The sequence below is a fragment of the Strix uralensis genome, chromosome 5 (assembly GCF_047716275.1).
Source record: "Strix uralensis isolate ZFMK-TIS-50842 chromosome 5, bStrUra1, whole genome shotgun sequence".
NCBI lineage: Eukaryota > Metazoa > Chordata > Aves > Strigiformes > Strigidae > Strix > Strix uralensis.
In genome coordinates, this window is record NC_133976.1 from 43,780,900 (window position 1) to 43,801,960 (window position 21,061).

Genomic DNA, 21,061 nt, shown 5'->3' on the forward strand with positions numbered 1-21,061 from the left:
AACTATCCCTTTGGTGGTAGATCCTGAATCAGCCATGGCCCTGACGCTGCTGGAGCAGAGAGGGGGCTTGTGGCGGGAAGTGGCTCACACACGGGGAGGGACAGAGCAGAGCAGCATGTGAGGGGTGATGGTGGAGACTGGGTAAGGCAGAGCGAAGTGGTGGCAAGGGCTGCCACTCTGTCCACCCTCTCACGCCAAAGTCCACTTGTGCCTGTGAGCAGCAGCTGTTGGCACAGCTCTGTCCATAGTCGGGCTTCAAATGGGTCCAGCTGCCAGCCGTCAGGCTGCCGGGGAGTGCTGCAGGCCAAGCTCGCTTGTCAGGACGGGTGGGCTTGACAAACACTTCAGATTATGAATAAGGCACACAGGGAGGATGATCTGTTTCAGAACTGTTCCTTGTCTTTTTTGAGTCTTTTAATTGCCGTTCAAAATTATAGGTGCCGGGCTGGAGGGGGGAGGGGTTAGGAAGTTTTCATCCCCCCCTCATGCCATGCATTTTATGCCCTTTCTTCCCTTTTGTCTGTCCTCACTGGCTACATTACAAGCTCTCAGAGGCCCGGGCTGCCTCTTCTTATCCGTGTCTGCGTACAGCGCTCATTGCAACCGAGCCCTGTTGAGGCCTTTGGATCCTGCTGTTCCGCGTACAAGAATAATGCAGAACGCCTAAGGCTGCGCACAGCCAACACTTCGCTCCCTCTCCCCCCGTGCCCCTGCGGATGCCCGTATTTCAGCGCATCCCCCCCGGCCCCCGCGGGAAACTTTTGGTTAAAAAGGTACACCCAGCCGGCCCTCGGCGGCGGGGGCAGCGGCGCCCGGCGAGCACGGCCCCTTTAAATTCCAGCTGTGCGGCGGGGGGCAGCACCGCTGGCGGCGCGGCGCGGCGCGGGGCTGGGGCCGGGGCCGGCTGCCGGTGCGCGGCGGCGGAGAGCAGCCCGCGGCCGGCGCGGGGAGCGCAGCCCTGCGCCCGGGGGAGGCAGCGGCTGCCGGCGCCGCGGTCCCTCGCGGGGGCGGAGAGGATGAGGGTGGCTTCTGGCTTTTTTTTTTGCCTCCTCGCGATGATTTCCATAGTAACCTGATCGAGCGGTGCAATTTCGGAAACTGGGGTGGCTTTATTATAATTATTTCCCCCCCCCATTTTTTTTTTTTCTCCTCTTCTCCTCTCCCCCCGCTCCCCGAGGAGTGCCAGCCGGCAGGTAAGGTGCCCCGACCCCGCGGGGGTATTTCCACGCCGCCGAACTTCCCCGGGCGGCAGCGGCGAGGCGCGGGGTCCTGTCCGGGGGGCTCCGCCGCCCGCGGCCGGGAGCGGCAGCCCGGGGCCGGGGCCGCGGCCGCAGCCCCGCCGACTGCCGGGGGGGCGGTACGTCGGGGCGGGGTGCTGCGGTACCGGGGAGCCCGGCGAGGGGGTTACCCCCCGGGGAGACCGCCGCGAGCTCTTCCTACCCTCTTTGTTTGCTTGTTCCCAGAGAGGGTTTTATTCTTCCCTTTGTTTCTCCCTCCTTTTCTTCTCCCCCCCCCCCTCCCCTCCCATCCCTCCCCTGCCTGGTTTGTTTCCTTGATCATCTTTCCTTCCTCCTCCCTTTTGTGAGGGTGAGAAATCGCACACACTTTACCTTAAAATCTGCGGTGAGCGAGGACGCAGCCACCCGGCCACCCGTTCCCGGCGCGGCCGGTACCGGCCGCATCTCCGCGCTTCCCCTACCCCCGGCCGTGCCCCCGCCCGGAGCGCTCCGCAGCCCCCCGCAGCCCCGCGCTGAGGCGGGCAGGGGACAGCCCTCGCCGTCGCGTCGGAAAGGAGAGGGGCCAGAGTAGCCCAAAGCATCCCCCAGTTGGGTGCCGTGGTCTGCCCCCCCCACCCGGGGCGGGGGGGGGAAGCATATCGTGGAAACCTGTGAGCAGGTTAGTCTAGAAGCTTCTCCCTCCATGACCCACTCCTTGCCCACCCGCCTGGGCCCATCAGAGAACTTGAGGATGAGGGATGCATCTTCTTGCTGCTCCCTTGGCGTTGGGTTGGCAACAGCACTGATGGCCCCATGGGTCCTGAGCTGCCCCCCAGCCCCATCCCTGCTCCACAGCCTCCTCACGCTGCAGTACACTGTCTCCCCACCCAGGTGGGCTGCGCGGGGAAGGCCCCGGCAGGCTTGGGCTGGGTGATGAGGACTTCTTCCAATTGCTGTCATACTCGGTTGGTAGTGCCGTTGCTACTGCCAGGTGGTAGTCGTTCGCCAGGCAGGTCTCTGCTAAAACTTACTGTTGCTTGCTGTCTTCCCTGGCCCTCTGGGTTTCATCCCTAGATGGTGTTTTTGAATGTGACTCAGTTTGGGGTGGGGGGTGTGTGTCATTTTTTATAGCGGTTTGACTGAGTGCAATGAATAGATGAGTCTGGTCAAGGCTTTTTGTTTCTGTCACAAGTGATCAATAATCATCTGGTGGTAAGATGATCTTATTACAGAAAAAGCCAAAGTGCACACTGAGAACAGCTGAAATACAAGGTCAATAACTCTTGGGTTATCAACGTTAAAACTGCTTTGCATATTTGAAGATGACGTATTCCTTTCAAAGTAAAGGCAACTTCAAGCTTTTGATGAGCTTTATTTTCAGTGTAAATAATTAAGCATACAGTTAACAGAGGAAACCAGCCTTGCTTTGGAGAATATTACCCATCCTAAAACATCCCTGGACCTTTTTTAACCTTTTTCTTTAGTCAAGGTGGACGAGGATCGCAGTCCTCTTAGGTGAGGAGTTTTTGTAGTTCCCAATACAAAGGTTGGTTTGTTCCTAGTGCCCGGCAACTGCTACAGGCTTCCCAGACACAAAAGAAAGGCGTAGTCTGTGGCCTGAAGATCGTGCATGCTAAAAAGGCAGTCAGCTGGAGGGTAAAGCAGATCAACAACCAGCTCCACCGCCACCTAATAAATAGCTTCATTCTGGGAAATGTAACAGTTCAGTGAGACAAGTAATTGGTGCAGAGGTGCTGGTGGCTCAGGGAGGACCACTGTAACCCTCGGGTCGAGCCTTCGGTGGTGGCGGTATGGGGAGCTGGAGCTGCAAGAGGGGAAGCCCGGACCGGAGGAGGCACCGGGGGCAGGTGAGGCAACCTTTCCCAGAGAAGGAGTCGGATACAGCGCCGAAGCAGGGGAATACAACATGAAAAGGGAGCAGGGCAGATAATCAGCAGGGGAAGAGGTTATGCGGGGACTCGGAGCCTAACGTAAAAAGCTTGAAGTAATGAGTTTAATCTACGAAATCTAGTTCTTAAATTGTATGTGCTTGCCAATTAGCTAACCATTCTGCAAATCAGAATGGAATTCAGATCGTATCTTTGTAAATGTATTGACTCTGAAGTGCTGCAAGGAAAAAAAATCTTTCCTCTTTCCCCTACTGTGGGCTTTAAATATGAACAAAAATCAGATCTGAGAATTGAGGAACCTTTTAATATACTCACTTTCCTGAGTTCACATTCTATCTAGCCTAGACTCCCACAGTTAAAATCAAAAACCCCTATGGTAATATGACTTTAGGGGGCCAAATTCAGAGCAGTCATAGGGCATTTTCACCAGTGAACATTGCAGTGCATTGTGAGGAGAGGTCACCATCAGTTGCAGTGTGGATTAAAGTGCAGGAGATGTGTAGCTGTTACCTTGCAGGGAGCATGCATCCCACTATACAAAACACCTACAGTATAATGAGGGTGCCTATAGCCCTCTTGGGCTCCTCTGATGAGCACTTCGATGTTACATGTATCTAAAAAAGAGTTGCAGCATAACCTTTATTCTCTTGTATTCAAGAGTATGTTCATGTATGTATGTATTAGTTTATGTGTGTGTCATAACAGTTTTCAAAATGGCTGAATGATATTGATCCAATTACAAATTCTATGATACAATAACTGACATTAATTTAAATTTCAGCTTAAGAGAATTGTAAAAATAATGTCAGTTTTACATCACTTAAGCAGCTATCTGTGCTAATTCATAGGAACTGACAGAATCCTTCATAAAGCATTGTTTCACGCAGATTTGACAGGTGTGGATTTACGAAAAGTAGGGAGGAATCAATGCCAGAAATGGCCACCAAGATCAGCACCCTGGGCAAGAATATTTACAGCTGTATTCTGGAGTCTGGGAATGTTTGTTTTAAATGGCTAGCATTAATGTGGTTTATACTACAGAGGACCAAAAATTCATTATGTTTGCTTGGTAGCACAGGGATGAAATAATACAGAATTTCTAATTTTCTTAGAGAAGTGTTATCTAATTCATGCTAAATTTTGCAGTTAAGCTCCACATTGAGATGGATCAGAGGTGTATGGCTGGGAGATGTGTAGGGTTTTTTTTTAATAGGGAATCTAATTTGCACTGATGCATGTGCATTTTTTTGTACTAGCCGCCTGTGGTATCGCCTGCACGTGTTGATGAAGCAGTCTGCCTGAGAGCTTTTAGAATTTGCATGTACAGAACTGGTTTGTTTATATGTAGATCAGTTATTACTGCAAAGGTAAGTGCATGCATGGAAAGTTGTTACCACAGATAGATGCTGGCTTCTGAGAACTGGGTCCACTCTCTTTAAGATTTAAGAACTTTCATGTATGATGTCAGGGAAACAAGCAAGTTTGGGGACAAAAATACTACTGTGTTTTTGATTATGTTCTGCATCCAGCTTATGCTAGTCAGTATAATATACATTGCAAGGACCCAACACTATGCTTGCCATGAAAATACTTGGGATTTTGTCAGTGTAAAATCAGAGCCTTACCCAGATGCTCAGCATTTGCCTGACAATCATTATAAGAGATACTATGGTAAAACTTTCCTGCAGAAACGCATTGTAGAAAGATGTAATATGTAATGGTAATTGTATGTTTTGCTTTTAATCTTCTTTAACATTTCTTTTCTACTCTTGAAAATGACTGCATACAAATAGCACCTCTTTACTCAGTTGTTTTTTCCCGCTCTTCCATCTATATTTAGAATTGTATCCATTTAACTGAGTGGCAAATGTGATGTCTTTCTTCTGTTAACCCAACAAAAACAGACAGGGTAATGGGAGTGTGAGCTGGCCTCTCTTCTCAACTGGACATTAGCAGACCAGGATTTGGCTTTGAGTCCCATCTCTGAGCAACCCCCAAGGCTCACTGGTCCTGGTGCCCTGTCCTTTCAGTCCTCTGGAGTTGCACTCTCTTGAAGCGTCACAGAAATCCTATGCAGGCCAGGAGCGTTTAAAAAGCTGGTCCTTATTCTGATGGAGCGTCTTGGTCCTCGCTGGCTGCTCAGAGCACTGCTTCACGTGGTTGTTTGCACACAAATCAGGTGTCCTTCGGGGAGCTCAGTGTTGGATGGTGCAAGCACTAGCGCTCCCTTTTATGTAGCTATGTACCAGCAAGTCAGGAAAATGTATGTAAAAGTGGCTTCTTCCAGGGATTTGTGTGAAATGGAGCCAGCTGATCCTAAGGCCTGATGAGTTTTAACTCTGTTAACTTCAGTAGAAGGAGAAGATGTTCAGTCTTTCAAGAATAGGCCAGTAAATGTCACTTATTGCAGTGACTGATTCACAGTATTTGTGTTTAGGTGGAGTCTAGAGAACTCCGACAGGCTCATGGCTCCATAGAGCAAATGTATTCCACATCCAGACACTTAAGTCAATAGGCAAATGAGACAGCAATGTCCTTTGAGACTAATTCCAAGAGACAGAATAGGAATGTGAGTAAGAAAAATAAGGTCATGCCATTATGTCTATTGGTATGTTGATGACTTTCCATCTCTGAACTTCATTTAAAAAATAATAATTATACTCTATCACAATATAGTCATCACTGGCTGGTTTACTTCTACACATCACACTGTAGCAGTGGGTGCTAAGCTGGAATTTGAAACAGAGGTGGTCCCAGTTCATGCTTGGAGAGTAGTCCACTGATGATACCTTTTAGATGGAAATACTGAAAATAATTGCGTAGTAACTGAAAGCTGGTGAAGTAATAGTGTTAGTAGAGAAAGTGGAGATTTATACTGAACCAGACAAACGTGCGTAAAGTTAAAAAAAGCCTAAGAGCTATTAAAGATCATAAGAAAGAATGCTTGACTGAGAGCTGACAGAAATAGAAAGTTGTTGTTACACCAGATTTTAATGAATCTTCTGTCAGTGACAAATAGAAAACTTGAGATTTTTTGGTTATTCAGAACCTTGCTCATAGAGAAATAAAATATAATCCTAGATTCCTTTTAAGTGGGATATCTTGCAGTATTCTAAATAATTTGATTTGGAGGCAAAACGTATCAAATGTGTTTACATGTCATAAAACCAACATGAGATATTTTTCATATTAGATTTATTACATATATGCCTTCTTCTATGTGGAAAAATTAGATGAATGCACTGCTTCTCTCTGTGTTATTGGCATTTTCGTTGGCAAGATGATGGATGCTGTTTGAAACAAAATGGTTTGCTGAAGACTAGGAGAATCATTGTTTTAGGTTTGGGAAGAAATGTCTTCCACAAGGAAGATGGTACAATCTGTAAATGAAGCATTAATCAAGTTTACAGCTACAAATCTGAAATTATGGTGCATTTACCTTTTTCAGGAATAGTTACTGTATTGAAGGGTCTGTTTTGCTCATATTTGGCTATTTTTCACAATGATGTCAATTACCTCATACAGTGAAATGTTACTTTTTCTCAAGTGTATATGTAACATCTACCTTTTTTTGGCCAGCAGGCTCAGTTCCACCTGGTTTTTAGAGGTGCATGTCTGCCTCCGCTTTATATAACATCCAGTTAGTTGGAAAAATTGATCCTAGGTAACATGGCAGTTTGGAAGAGCATGATGAAAACAAAATTGTTTAATAGTTCATTATGAAAAATTCTGTTTACTGCAGATGAACAGGTTTTATGGTAAAACTCCAGCTGGACTATAAAATTTCTGTCTTTGGTCTTTGGACTATGTCCTATTGCACCATTATTAAGCCATAAAAATTAGTAAAGCAGGGGGAAATACATTAAATTGGCAATATTTAAAATAACCTTGACAAAGCAGCAGTTAGAAGTTGTGGAAGGAACAGCTGATGAATTTTCAGAAGAACCTAAGATAAGGGTTGCTATGATCTATTTAAGGACACTGCAAATTCATGAAGCATCGCTCTTCTGGAAGTAGCAAATACAAATATCCTTACAGAAAGTCTTAACTTGCAACAGACAAAGCTGATTAGTCATCCAAGCCACCAAAATAGTTAAAGCAAGAGTCAATATATCTTGGAATATACACTGGAGAATTGCTTTAGTTATTTAAAAGCATTTCAATATGCATAAGGCACTCAGTTACACTACAAACTATTAGGCAATGTAAGACTCCAGTAAAATCACTATTACTTAATTTCGAAGTTTTATCTGCATGCCACAAACTGCTGTAGAGCTCATATATTGTGGGGCATGATTTCTTTAAGAAAAAGAAATCTTAAAGAAATTTTCTTTCCTTCTCTGAGGAAGCTGGAAAATATAAGTCTGAAGAACATAAGAAGAGGGTAACTTTGCATGTAGGAATTGCCTCAGTAAGACTGAGCAAAAGTGAAAGAAAGTGGAGTACACTACATCAGCACTGACGTACAGTGCATTTTCAAAGTGCTTGTTTTGGGATGCAGGCTGCTTATGAAGGGAAAAGGAGGGACCAATTCTGAGGTAATAAGTGAACTAGACCATTACTATTGAGGGTCTGGGAGGAATTTGTTTTTCTTCTGTGCTAGAAAACACTGTTTATGTAACATGTCCTTTCTCTTGAGTATCAAAGCAGTCCAGTGGTTCTGGGTCACCGTGATGCAGAGGTAATGAAGGCAAACCTTCAGACACTGTCACAACATTCTCATTATTTTGGCAGTGCATTAGAGATAATTTCAGCAATGAGGCAAAGCAGGTCTGCGTTGATAAGCAGGTTTCAAGCTGGATAGCCGGGTAGAAATAAACAGTCCCAAGTGGTCATATACCAGTTTAAAACCACCCTGCTGAGATTTTTATTGTTTGCAGAATACAGTGCCCAGATTATGAATGACTTCTAAATAAAAGCAATGGCTGTTTAGCTTTTTTTCCTTCCTCCCTCCCTCTGCCCAACACTAATCCTCCTAGAAGTTATGCTAAGGCACATGGAAGACAGGGAGGCAATTTGAGACAACCAGCATGGCTTCATCAAGGGCAAGTCTTGCCTGACCAACCTAGTGGGCTTCTATGATGGAGTGACTACATCAGTAGACAAGGGAAGAGCTGTGAATGTCATCTATCTGGACTTCTGTAAGGCCTTTGACATTGTCCCCCACAACATATTTCTCTCTAAATTGGAGAGATATGGATTTGATGGATGGACTGTTTGGCGGATGAGGAATTGGTTGGATGATCGCATCCAGAAGGCAGTGGTCAACAGCTCAATGTCTAGATGGAGATCAGTGAAGTGTGATGTCCCTCGGGGATCTGTATTAGGACCACTGATCTTCATCAATGACATAGATAATAGGATCGAGTGCACCCTCAGCAAGTTTGCAGATGACGCCAAGCTGAGTGGTGCTGCTGACATGCCTGAGGGACAGGATATCATCCAGAGAGACCTGGACAGGCTTGAGAAGTGGACCCATGTGAACTTCACGATGTTCAACAAGGCCAAGTGCAAGGTCCTGCACCTGGATCGGGGCAACCCCTAGTATCAATACAGGCTGGGGATGAAGGGATTGAGAGCAGCCCTGCCGAGAAGGACTTGGGGGTACTGGTGGATGAAAAGCTGGACATGAGCTGCCAGTGTGCACTTGCAGCCCAGAAAGCCAACCGTATCCTGGGCTGCATCAAAAGAAGCGTAGCCAACAGGTCGAGAGAGGTGCTTCTGCCCCTCTACTCTGCTCTTGTGAGACCCCACCTGGAGTACTGCATTCACCTCTGGAGTCCTCAGTACAGAAGAGACATGGACCTGTTGACACGGGTCCAGAGGAGGGGCACAAAAATGATCAGAGGGATGGAGCACCTCTCCTGTGAGGAAAGAATGAGAGAGTTGGGGTTGTTCAGCCTGGAGAAGAGAAGGCTCCAAGGAGAACTTATTGCAGCCTTTCAATACTTAAAGGGGGCTGATAAGAAAGATGAGGACATTTTTAGTAGGGCCTGTTGTGATAGGACAAGGGGTAATGATTTTAAACTGAAAGAGGGTAGATTTAGAGTGGACACAAGGAAGACATTTTTTACAATGAGGCTGGTGAAACACTGGAATAGGCTGCCCAGAGAAGTGGTAGATGCCTCATCCTTGGAAACATTCAAGGTCAGGTTGAACGGGGCTCTGAGCAACCTGATGTAGTTGAAGATGTCTCTGTTCATTGCAGGGGGGCTGGACTAGATGACCTTTAAAGGACCTTTCCAAGCCAAACTCTTCTATGTTTCTAAAATATTTAATAACTTCTAGTTTTAACTCCAGTCCCATCCTCTTTCACCACCATTGTTGCCTGTTTGATGCTCTTTGAACATAAGTACATCTTCCATGCCTGCATGTTGATGAGATGGCAGCAGGGAGTCATGGCACAACATTCCAGGTTGCAACTCCAGTGACTCAATGAAACATCCTTTGGTGATTCTCTGAAATGTACAAAATTCCCATTTACTGGCTGTATTTGGTGTGGTTGCTTCTTCTTTTTCTTCTTATCTGACAAAGTTCTGCAAATGGGTTTCACAGAACACAATAACAAAGTATTTTTCCCCCCTTTTTTGCTTTTGTCCAGCAAATGCTATCTTTCCTAAAATAAGAAAAGTTCTTCAAAAAAGAGAAAGGACAAGCAGCAAAGCCAGCAGAAACTAAGACTTTATCATCGGATAAGAATACAGTTGAAGGTTGTTTAAATAAAGCTCCTCTGATTCTGAACATTGAAATGTCCCTTCAAATTTTTGAAAACTTATTTATGTTTCAACACTGCTGAGAAAATCAGCCTAATAGAGTGACTGGAACATTGGAAGATCAAAATATTTTACTTAGGGTTTTTTTTGTTTTGTTTTGTTTAGAAGAAGGGGAGATATAGTGGGAAAATTATTTTTTTCTGGATGAAATTTTCATTTTTTCATTCAGGGCCAAGCTCTTAGTTTCATTGTAAAGAATTAAGGGCTGATAACACATTCCACTGACATATATAATTTTATGGACATTGCTTCCACCCGAGTAATCTCACCTTTCTCATAGCACTCCTGCCAATAAGAAAGATCAGCAGTGCTCTTGACCATCTTTCTTTAGGTTACATGACCTACCTCCAGCCTAACCTCTCTCTTACTGTAGTACAGAGACTAGAGAGAACCAAATTCTACAAATCACTAAGTGCTCCTTTTTGGCACATACTGAACTGAAAAGACATTTTAGTTAGTTTTTAATAAGTAGGTAAAAGGTGTTGAATGAAAGGACTTCTGTAACTTGACCCACTATAGGTGTAGTATGAGAAACATACATGCTCTTTGATTCATGTGCTTTTCTATCACATTTTATTAATGAACAGATTAGGGCACAATGACAGTCTGCATCACTCACTCTTAGACTCTATTTTGCTGGGTGAATGGCAAAGTGTTATGGAAGTCTTGAATGTGATAGTGGCACTAAAAAAGATGCAAGTGATAGTTTGAGCTTAACATAGATGCACTATTAGTCTAGATGGCTGTGTACTGATGACATTTAGATCCATATTTTCTGCAATGCAGTTGAAATTATGCTTGTGTCCTTGTGGTCATTTTGTTACGTCTCTGTAGCTGTTCATTTTCAGCAAGAGTCAGTTTTTAAACACTGACTTTAACACTGAGTCAGTTTTGACTAAAGCTCTGCAATTTGTTTTTAAAAGGTATACTACGTTAGAAACCAAACATAAATTTCTCTCATTTACAGTACGTTAGCTGTAAGATAATTTTCTGTGATCTCATCCATAGAGGAATCAGTTAAGAATCCTGGCTATTTACTAACCCGTTCCCTTGCTATTAATTTTGTGTACTTTGATAGAAGATTAAGATTGAATACATTTGATTTATATTTTCATTTGGGGGGGAATTTATAAATACCTCTTTTGTAAGAGATCTTTGTGAATGCATACCATTGCATGTCTTTTTCTTGCATAGTATAATGCAAATAGTTCACATTATTATGGGTAGAAAACAAAGTTCCTTGTTATCTTGTGGGTGTCAAGTAACTCATTTGGAGACTTCTAGCTGACTACCTGAGAAATCCTGGAAAATGCTATCAGTGAACATTTTGGGCATTTCTTCGGTTTGCTTTTTCATTTTTTCTTTATTGTTTGTAACCTGTCTTAGAAAGGTAGGCAGCCATACTGAATACAACACTGGCTAACTGATGGTTTAAAAGTTGAGCAGCAAAGTAGTTAACAGCTTTGAATTTGTGTTTTATCAACCTCTTTCAGAGTCACTAACCCACTGAAATAAGGGAAAAAGCCAAATTAGTCTCTTGAAGCTATTGTCACTATTATCTGTTGACAGATTGAAGAAGAAAACACTACGCTGATTCAGGTTTGACTGGCCACTTCCACAACTACAAAGATTAAATCCTAGTCATTCTGCTGGGTATACTTCTAGTTTGGTTGATTCTATTGAGTTTTTCATCACGTGAAGTATTTTTTTTTTTTTTTAAGACAAAGGAATCTGAAGAATCCTCTGGAAATAACAAAAATTACTGATTGAATCCTTGGATTCAGTTGCACGAATTACGTGTCATAGTAGTTTCCAGTTTTGATATTAGTCACCTGTAGACCACTGGTAGACTCTAGAGAGAATTAATTTCTCCAGGCATTCCTTCAAAATATTTTGTTTATGGTCATAGACAGAGTAGGCTAAAAGAAACAAAAACTCCAGACTCCCCTTGTCTAGACTATGAGCCAACTCTCCAAGGCAGATGTAAACCTATGTTTCTTGAAATATTTTTCCTGTTCTATGATACAGGCACCTGCTGTTTCAAAACGTCATCCCCATGATAGGGTGGAGGATGGAAAAAGCTGACTACAGTCTCAGTACCCGCTGATTTTTAGAATCAGGATGACTTTATTCCGACTGTGTATTTCATCACTGTTATTGTTTAACTTGATTCTTCTCCTCCTGAAACTGGATACCTAAGTGGTCTGGTGACTGGAAACCAGATGCAGTGACAGCACTAGTACAGCACCTCTTACACAGTCCTTGGTCAGTTTATTCTTGAATGACTGGAGTCATTCTAGCATTGTTTGATCTGTGAAGGAATTCACTTCATTCATGTATTTGTGGCAGTAGCAACATAATTAGTCCCATATTTTCCTGCATTCTTTGAACTATGTTGTATCTCATAATGTTAAAGCCAATAGACTTTGGATGAGAAAAAGAAATATTTGGCCCCATATACTATGTTCTGAAATATTTTCTTTTTCCATGTTAGCAGGATCATACAAGACCTTTAATGTGAGACTTCTGAAAAGTAAAATCACTTTCCCTAGTTTTTAAGGCTCATTGCAAGTATTTGCTAGCATCAATGACATGATTAAAGACCAGGTGTGGGCCCATGAAATTCCCAAGTGTACAATCTTATAAGCACTTTTTAAAACATCGCTTATGATACAGCTACAGGCTGTTTTTGGCAGATCTGCTCCTCCCTAACTTACCCAGCCTCTGCTCATGCTGATGAAAACTTCAGTGAAGTAACCTCATGGCACGTAATTCAATGATGTTAAAATAGGATAATTCATTCCCTTCCTTCTCACATTTTATTTCTTTCTATTAAATAAATTTCAGGCTCAGAAGTAACAAGGGAGTTGAGTGCGTGACCTGAATATAGCTGAGATTTACCTGTAGATTACTTCCAGTCCTATCACATGTTCCTGCCATTTTCAAACTGCAGCTCTCTCTAGTAATATCACGTAAGTTTTTCATGCGGAGGTTTTGAGGCACTGAGTTCCAACCATTTTCATTTTATGATGATCAGTGTGTACAAGTCAAACCCTGATTTATTCCAGACATTAAGTGGCAAAGATTCTTGGGTATTTGGGCTGCAAGCGGTACATTATGCCAGAGGCAGACAACTTTTCTGATGTTCCAGCATGCATATTATGATCTCCACACAGTGAGAGCCACAGAACTGGTGTCTCCTTCTTTGCAGAGTGAATGGGGCAAGTAAGGTTTTTGTCAGGTGAAAGATGGAGGTGGCCTCCAGAGGTCCAACACACTGTTCGTTACAGACACGAGTGGTCCTAGACCAATGCAACAATGGCCTCAACGTCATCTCTTAGCTCAGTTCCTTTCTTTTGCAGGATCTGAACTACCTGTCAGTTTCTGTATAGCCCCAGTGTGAGAGTTACACTTGAAGTAATGCCAAACAAAGCTTGGTGTTAAGCATGCAGGTTACTCACTGCTGCTTCATCATTTCACTGACACACAAGATTTTCAATAGATGCCACCAAATACCACATAGGTCAATGTTAGCCTGTCATTAAGGCAGTTATTTAAAATGCATATGAACTGCTCCTGAAGTTAGTGCTGTGGATCCTCAAATTAATTTTCTGAAAATTTGTGGCACTTGTTAAGAAGAAGAAGAGACAAAAACACAAGAAATGAATTTTTGGAAGCAGTGAGAAATGACACAGTAAAAAGGGCCCAAGATGTTTGTTTATATTCTTTTTTTAAACTCACTTCCACAAATTGCCAAATGACTTGGTGTTTCTTTTAAAAAATATGCATGTCCATCCCTAGCTGCGCATGTGTGTAATGGGTATGTGCGCATGTGCGCATGTGCGCATGGGTACGCCCATGCTGTCCTGGGGACTACACAAAAGACATTCCAGTATTTCACTTGAGGCACTGTCGTCCTTCTACCCAGCCATCTCATTCACGGCCTCTGTGGGATAAAATGACCAATAGTGTTCTGTGACCCATACCACCACTTTCCACTTTGAGAGCCTGAAATAGATTTTCCTTGTCTCTGACATGTGAAAATCCAGTCTGTGGCCTCTGACCCACTGCCTGAAGTGTGCAGGAGAGCAAATAGCAGATATGAAGGCACTGGAGTTTAAGGAAGCAGAAGTCTGTTTGCAGAGCACCAGAACATGCAACTTTCTTGCCATGTGTTATAAAACCAGCCTCTGCTGACACCTCTAAAGACTTACAGTTGGCCAAGGTAATCATAAAATATACATCTTGCTGGACAAAGACCAGTGCATGTGCAGTGCCTTGCCATCGAGGGTAATGCAGAGTAACTCCACAACAGAAAGGATTTTATCAATAAAGTTAACAGCTGTTACTAGTAGAGTGGTTAAATAAGTCCAGAAGTGCTAAGGAAACATGTTTTGGACTTGCATATCGTAGGCTCATCTGTGGTCAAAAATATGAGTTGTCATCTGAGAATATTCACCAGGATGCTTGTCTGGAAACAGCCAGAAGCAAGATCCATTGATATCTAGCTGCTAAAATCAAAGAGGTTTAGTGTAAGTTGCTACTCTTAAAAAGCAGTTATAGTTTCATCTGGTTTTCTTCTTCAGCAAAGTGTGTTTTCAGAAGAGTGGAATTAAACCTAACGAGGAACCTGCAGGCTCAGTCTGTCCAGCCAACCTTGGTGCTTCAGAGGTACTGCCAGCTGAGCTACGTAGGTGTCTGGATCTCACTTGTTTTTTTCTCTTCTCTAACTTGATCACTTAATGGAGTTTGAGAAATATTTTCTGAGCAAACACAGCAGCCCTTGTTTTCACTGCTGAAAAGATGACTTAGGAAGAATCTTCCTTCTGTAGATACCAGTAATAATGCCAGAAATTTGCATTATATTATGAATACAGTTTAGACAGAATTAAAAAAACCCCAAACAAACAGCCTGAGAAATGAAAAAGATATATTATACCAGTAGGTTCATTTTATGTGCAGAAAAGAACAGAGGAAGAAATTTTAAGTTAACTTGTTACCCTTTTTACATCTTTTCATTTTCCTGCTAGTATGGCAATACTTTTGAAACTTTTCAAATATTGCTCCATAGTTTCTAGATATGTTGAGAACATGCAGGAACAACGGCTGCTTCGCTCTCTTTGCTTTGCTTTGTTTTTTTCAAGTGAATATTACAGAACACACATTTAGAGAGGGACTATTTTGTACTGTTTCCACCCCAGCCCATTTTTTTTTATTGAAGACTTCTGACACCCCTTTAGATAGTAATTTAATTTCCCAATTATTAAGAATGTACTTGCTCACAGAAACATTCTAAACAGCAAAATTGTGAAGATTAACTGTTCAGATGTAATTAGAGCCATGCTCTGTGCTCAAAGGCACTGGTGAATGTCTACAGTCACATCATTTAAATCATGTAAATCTATCTTGGACTAATGCCATTACCTCTAAAATAAAAATCTGCTCCATAGCGCTTGATTATCCTCTTGCTTATGGTATTTTTATTGTGACGTGATGTCAGTGTCTTCAAGGTACTAGTGAAACTAGTCTTTTCATCCTTAAAAAAGCAAACAAAACCCAGACAAACTCTTTAGAGCACAAATGAAACAATGTCTTCTCTCTAGTGGTCATTTCCTTCAGATTTTGGAACAGAAGGCAAAGCCTGTTTCCTGTGAAGTAGTTTTCTGAAGATTAAGTGAGAAATAATTACTACTTTTCAGTTGTGGGAATCAGTGGGACACAGGGCAAGAATAGTTGGGGGAGTGTTGAAAGACAGGGAGGAGGTGATGGTGTTAATGGAAAAGAAGTGGGTGGTAATCATACATTAAAGACCCTGGGATATTAACCTTTGACTTGCACATGTTGTTTATTTCATGCTTGATTAGTGGTTTTAAAATTTAGAAGGAAAGACACCTTTTGGCCTTTTAAACAATGCACACCTTCAATGAAACACTTCTCTTTGTTTTGGTTGTTTATTGGAAAGGGGAAAATCAGATGGTGTTATTCAGACTCCCAGCCATTTGATAGCATTTACAGCCGTAGCTGATGGTCTCTTATTGGAGCCTGTGCAGTTTCATTGGGAGTGCAACACATGCTGCATTCACCCAGAGGATTAACTGAATTCTCTGAATTAGGAGGGTGACCTTGTTGAGCACAATGTGTTTGGCTACATGAGATATTGGTTCTCCTTGCTTTTTGGGGAGGTTCAGTTGGGGTTTTTTTTTGAATGTCCCTGAAGTTTGTATGGTAGCTTATCCAGGTTCCCTTCTTCATTATAAGTGAGTGCTGACAGTATTTTTAATATGACATGATGTCAGTGTCTTCCAGGTACTAATGAAACCAGTCTTTTATCCTTAAAAAAACAATGAGACTTGGACTAAATTCTGCTGCTGTCACATGTGTAGGGTCTTCTTGATTCCCAGTGGGAACACACGTGCTTGCAAGAGCCCAGCTGGGCTTATAAAACCTCCGGTCATGCATTGAGACCCACTAGCTCTAGGATGAATGAATGGGGCTGAGTACCACTCCACTGACAGTGTTGCTATATTTCACATTTTAACTCGAGAAGTAGTAAATTTTCACCTTTGTGTATGACACCCCTGTATTTCCAAAGCAGATTCAGTGTGATCAGTGTAATTTACTTGGTTTTGTTTGGGTTTTTTTTTGGTTTTTTTTGTTTTTTTTTCCCACATAAGACCCTTAAAAACTAAAATTCCCACTTCTCAGTGTGAGATATTATGGATCAGATATTTTAAAGCTGTTTAAGGTCTCTCGGTACCAAGTTCCCATTAAATTGTAGAAGTCCTTTCTGTAGCTGTGAAATTCTTACTGTAAAGTTCTTGGGGGGAAACAGTCCCCATTTTCCTCCAATCCTTAGTCCAAATTTCTTTAAACAATGTAGCATAACAATATACGTATTGTTTTTTCTATAGATGTTTTCCCTTGCATTACAGTACATATCCACCTTCGAAGAGCTCTGGGTTGAAAAATCAGCATAATGAAATGTTGTTTAGTGTTGTAGACTTTACTCTGTTTGCAGAGCAGGCAATTTTATTTCTGTAAACATCAGATATTCATATCTGTTATTTATGTAAATTTCTGTCTGTTATAGATTTGCAATCTTTGCATATTCTCTATTGAACTTTGATTATGCTGTTTGTAAAACATAGACAAGAATCTAATGCCCATTCCTGGTGATGAGGAAGCATTTTCTTGCTTCTCAGAAGTACACTTAATGTTTTAATTTTATCAGAGGTGGAATTTAAATAGATACATCTGAAAAGCAAACTGAATGAGTGTGGTTTTGTTTGTTATGGAGCTTTCAGTAAACGGTATGTGACTGTGAAAAGAGCTGCTGTGTGTGGGAGTACTGGTGTTTGAACTGCTGATTGCTGCCAAAGGTTACCAGAGTGAAGACAAATGAATCTTTCAAGGCAATTAAAAGTAATGTAGCTGATGAAACAGAAGCTGCTAATCTCTTCCAGTTTCATATAACTTTAGTTTTAGGTCAGCATGCCAGTGACATGAACTGCACAGAAGGTGAAAGCCACTGCTAAAACTTCAGTACGGGTGGTGTGCAGCGACATGTCTTCTGGGGAGGAAGGAGTACCAGGAGCATATCACACTAATATTCTACACACTCCAGTGGCTCCCCATTCAATTCTGAATACACTTTGAGGTCCTGATCCTACTGTTCTTAATGGACTAGAGCCTGTCTTGGAGACTACCTTTGCATTTTCAGCCAGGATGCACAGGTAAAGATGCTGCACTTATAGCCCTGTGTGAAACGGGGAGTCAGAGGCAGAGAATATTTAAGTATGGGTTGAGCAACCAGCAAAGGTCAGAATGAGCCTGGACCTGCTTACAGCATGTTGTGAAGACCAAAGTTTTCCCTATAAAACTTCCCTCAGCAGAGAGAACCAAATTAATTTAATTCTCATAGCAGGAAAGAAGTGGGAAGAGGAAAAGGGTGGAGTAGTAGGATAGAAAAGAACATAGGAATCGAAAAATGCAGGGGAATGTAATAAGCATGTGTTGTTCTGGAAAGAAGGCTGATTTAAAAAAATTAAACTTCCAGCTATTAAATAATGCAAATCTAAATAAGCTTAAAATATACATCTTTCCTATCTGTCTGCTAAAAGAAAAGGAAGGAAACCATCTCTGATTTTTATCAATTTTGTTTGTTTATTTTGAGACTTGCATGTTGTCTCAGGTTCAAATATCAGGTTTCTGTGTTCTCACAAAAATGCATATAAACTACTGGGTAGTTGAAGGGTCATCACTTAAATTCTGCTAAGAGCAGAGTGGTATCTGTGTTAGCAAAGGATGATTAAAGAGGAAAAACCAGCTGAACCCAGAGGTCAGAGTATCCTGTGGGCAGAAACTGTTGCTGCTCTAAGCAGGTCAGCTCAGCTGAACTTTTAATATATAGAAGGTTTAATTTACTGTGTGACAACCAGAACTCGGTTTCATGACATTTCATACTATGCTTCTACTATTTATTTACGCATAGTCTGAAAAAGATTGGGTTACACATGTAATGGATAAATGTCCATGTAACTCAATCTTTGCTTTCCGTGCTTTAGCCTCAAGGAACTCAGCAGAAGATGATGGGCACAGCTGCCCCAACTGCCTCACTCCCAGTGCCAGGTAAGTGGGATATGTGTCTTGAATGCACTTTGAGCTTCTTAAATATTACCTATTCTCACACTCAAAGAAGCAGGCTTACAGTGCAAAGCTGGGTTTTTTTCTCTAAAGTTCAGCACAGTTTTATTATAGCTAATCTATGAGAGAAGTAATGCTGTGAGAAGCAGGTATTTTTACTGCTGTACATTTGTGCAGTGTGTGCTTCTGCTGTAATGTAGGAGTTCAGGGAATCTAAAATGTCTTTACGGTTATAGTAATTGCAGTTTTTCGGGGTTTTTTAAAGTAATATTAAGAGAAAAAGGTCACATGGTGTTTATCACCTTTATAATGATCCCATCATTACTTCAAGCCCATTTACTTCAAGGAATTTCTCTACTCACACAAATAAGTCAAGGCCAATACATCGTATTTAAAAATATACCTCAGAGCAGAAGTTCACAAAATGCCTTTCATCCCCATCCTTCTCCATCCTATCTGACCATCACTCATCGTCTTTTCTCTACTGAGGACATCTCACATCATGAGGATATGTGCTGCATCTTTACCCTCTGATCCTCAGATAGTCATCTATTAGCTTGAGCGCTGTGGTGCCAAAATGGTACCTGTTAGCCAGTAACACCACTGAAAGACCACGCTGGCTCTGAATGGCTTCAGGACTGTACCTCAGTCCTTCAGAGAAGAACAAGGCTCCTGTCCCAGTATAGCTTTTCATTCCTTGTAGGAAACCCAGGGGCCAAGGAAAGATCCCTATGCACATGGTGAACTGTCTCAGCAGTAGCGCCAGGTCTAAGTGGTTGAAAGTTAGTTCAAGTACATCTAACTCGCAGCCATGATGTGAGTGAAGGTGTACTGTATAGCATGCATAAGCAGTGCTCCCTGCTGCTAGTAGTGCAGGTTAACTCTGACCCTCTCTTCTCCAGCCATCTCCTCCCCAAGGCATCCTCTGTACTGCACCTCACTTCCAGGTATAAAACGGGAAGTTGATCTTCCTGTTCCAGGCAGTTACGCTGATTATGGGCAATCTAACTGTTTCCAAAAGCAGTGTTCCTAGAAACCTGCCAGGAAGGATGTGAAAGTGCTCTTGGCTGAGGTCAAACAAGGCCCAGTTTTGCCTTTCATTGTAGCTTTCTGCACGGCAGAGGCAAAGGAAAGGGGCAAAGCAGTGGAGGAGTATGAGAAAAATACTCTTTACTTAAGGTATGCTGAATTAAACACTGGAAGCTGTTGTCTGTGATAATACCCAGAGCAAAGACGTCACATCAGGTGCCCTCAACACAGCACTGCTCTGTCCCAGGGAACCCACCGTTCAAACTCTAGCAGAGATACCAAAATAGCAACAGTCAAATTAATAGATGGAGAAGGTGATGTGGGAAAGGGAGGGGGCTTGAGCTCAGCAGAAGTTGAGATGGAAAGGGGAACACTCCTCTGCTGGCTGGGGATAGACTGGATCAACTATTCATTGTGTCAGGCAAAGAGACAAAAGACTTCATAGAGTGAATGGCATCTATTTTTAGTAGAAAGAAAATGCCTTCTGTGTCTTTTGCATAAGAGGAGTGCCACACACACACATCTTTATTTCTCTTTGAAATGAGGGATTCAATCTAGCTCTTCAGTTCAGCCAAAATGCCCATAGGTGTCATGAGTATCTTTAGAGATGATGACTCGGAGATGTCATGCCCATGTCCTTTTTACCATACCCGTTAATCCGCCGGCAGCTGCAGCATGCTCTTCTGCAAGCTCGGGGGAGCATGGAGAGGGCAAGAGAAATGCAGGGGAGGGTGGCAATGCCCTGCCTATGCCACGCGGGCCTGGGCTTCTCTTCACGGCAGCATCGGCTGGATCCCATCCATCAGTGGTGTGATGGGGCAGGGCTGGGTGCAGAACCCCAGCCATGCTGGATTTCAGTCCCAGAAGAGACACCAATGGTTGTGTGCACCAAAGTTGTCATCTAGTTACCATAATAATGGGGAGCATCCTTTGTAGTCTGGGCACTCCACGCCTGGCGTGCAATGCTCAGCAGTTGTTCTCACAAGCTAAAATTGGCTTTTATTTTATTCTTGTAACATCTATTGTTTGGGATAGAGAAGGAACAGTAGGTCACAGCCATTGTGTTTTGTGATGGGTTTTTGCCAGCTTGTCCTAAAACTCATGGGTACAAGGGGAGGGGATGTCCGAATGGCACAGTTTTGCATTCTTACTTTAAAGATTTGGAAAATAGTGCATAGAATGTATATATGCATAGACAGAAAACACTTTCACAAAACAGTATAGTGTATCTGTGAGTTGAATGTCACAGTGAGGTTTTTTTTTGGTTTCTATTCATTGTTAGCATTAGAAAATATTGCTGGGGTTTTAATAGCGTGGTGTTCTCACAGTGTGAAGTGCCTGGAAGTTGGTCTGCTCTATCAATAATGTGACATAAACTATTAGTGCAGACCATTCTTCACTATAAAGTTTAAAAAAACAGTTATATGCTAAAGAGTCAGGGTCAGGAATAACATGTTAAAAAATTGCCTTTTTCTCTGTGCTCAGTCTG

The 21,061-nt window shown here is 42.6% G+C and overlaps 1 protein-coding gene across 1 annotated transcript in view; it reads left to right on the top strand.

The window, feature by feature from the left end:
* Positions 1-1,041: 1,041 nt before the first annotated feature.
* Positions 1,042-21,061, top strand: part of NAV3 (neuron navigator 3) — a 563,787-nt gene continuing 543,767 nt past the window's right edge. Inside the window, exon 1 of the mRNA XM_074870640.1 lies at positions 1,042-1,193. The gene's annotated coding sequence lies outside the window, so the exon portion shown is untranslated. The remainder of the gene's footprint in view (positions 1,194-21,061) is intronic.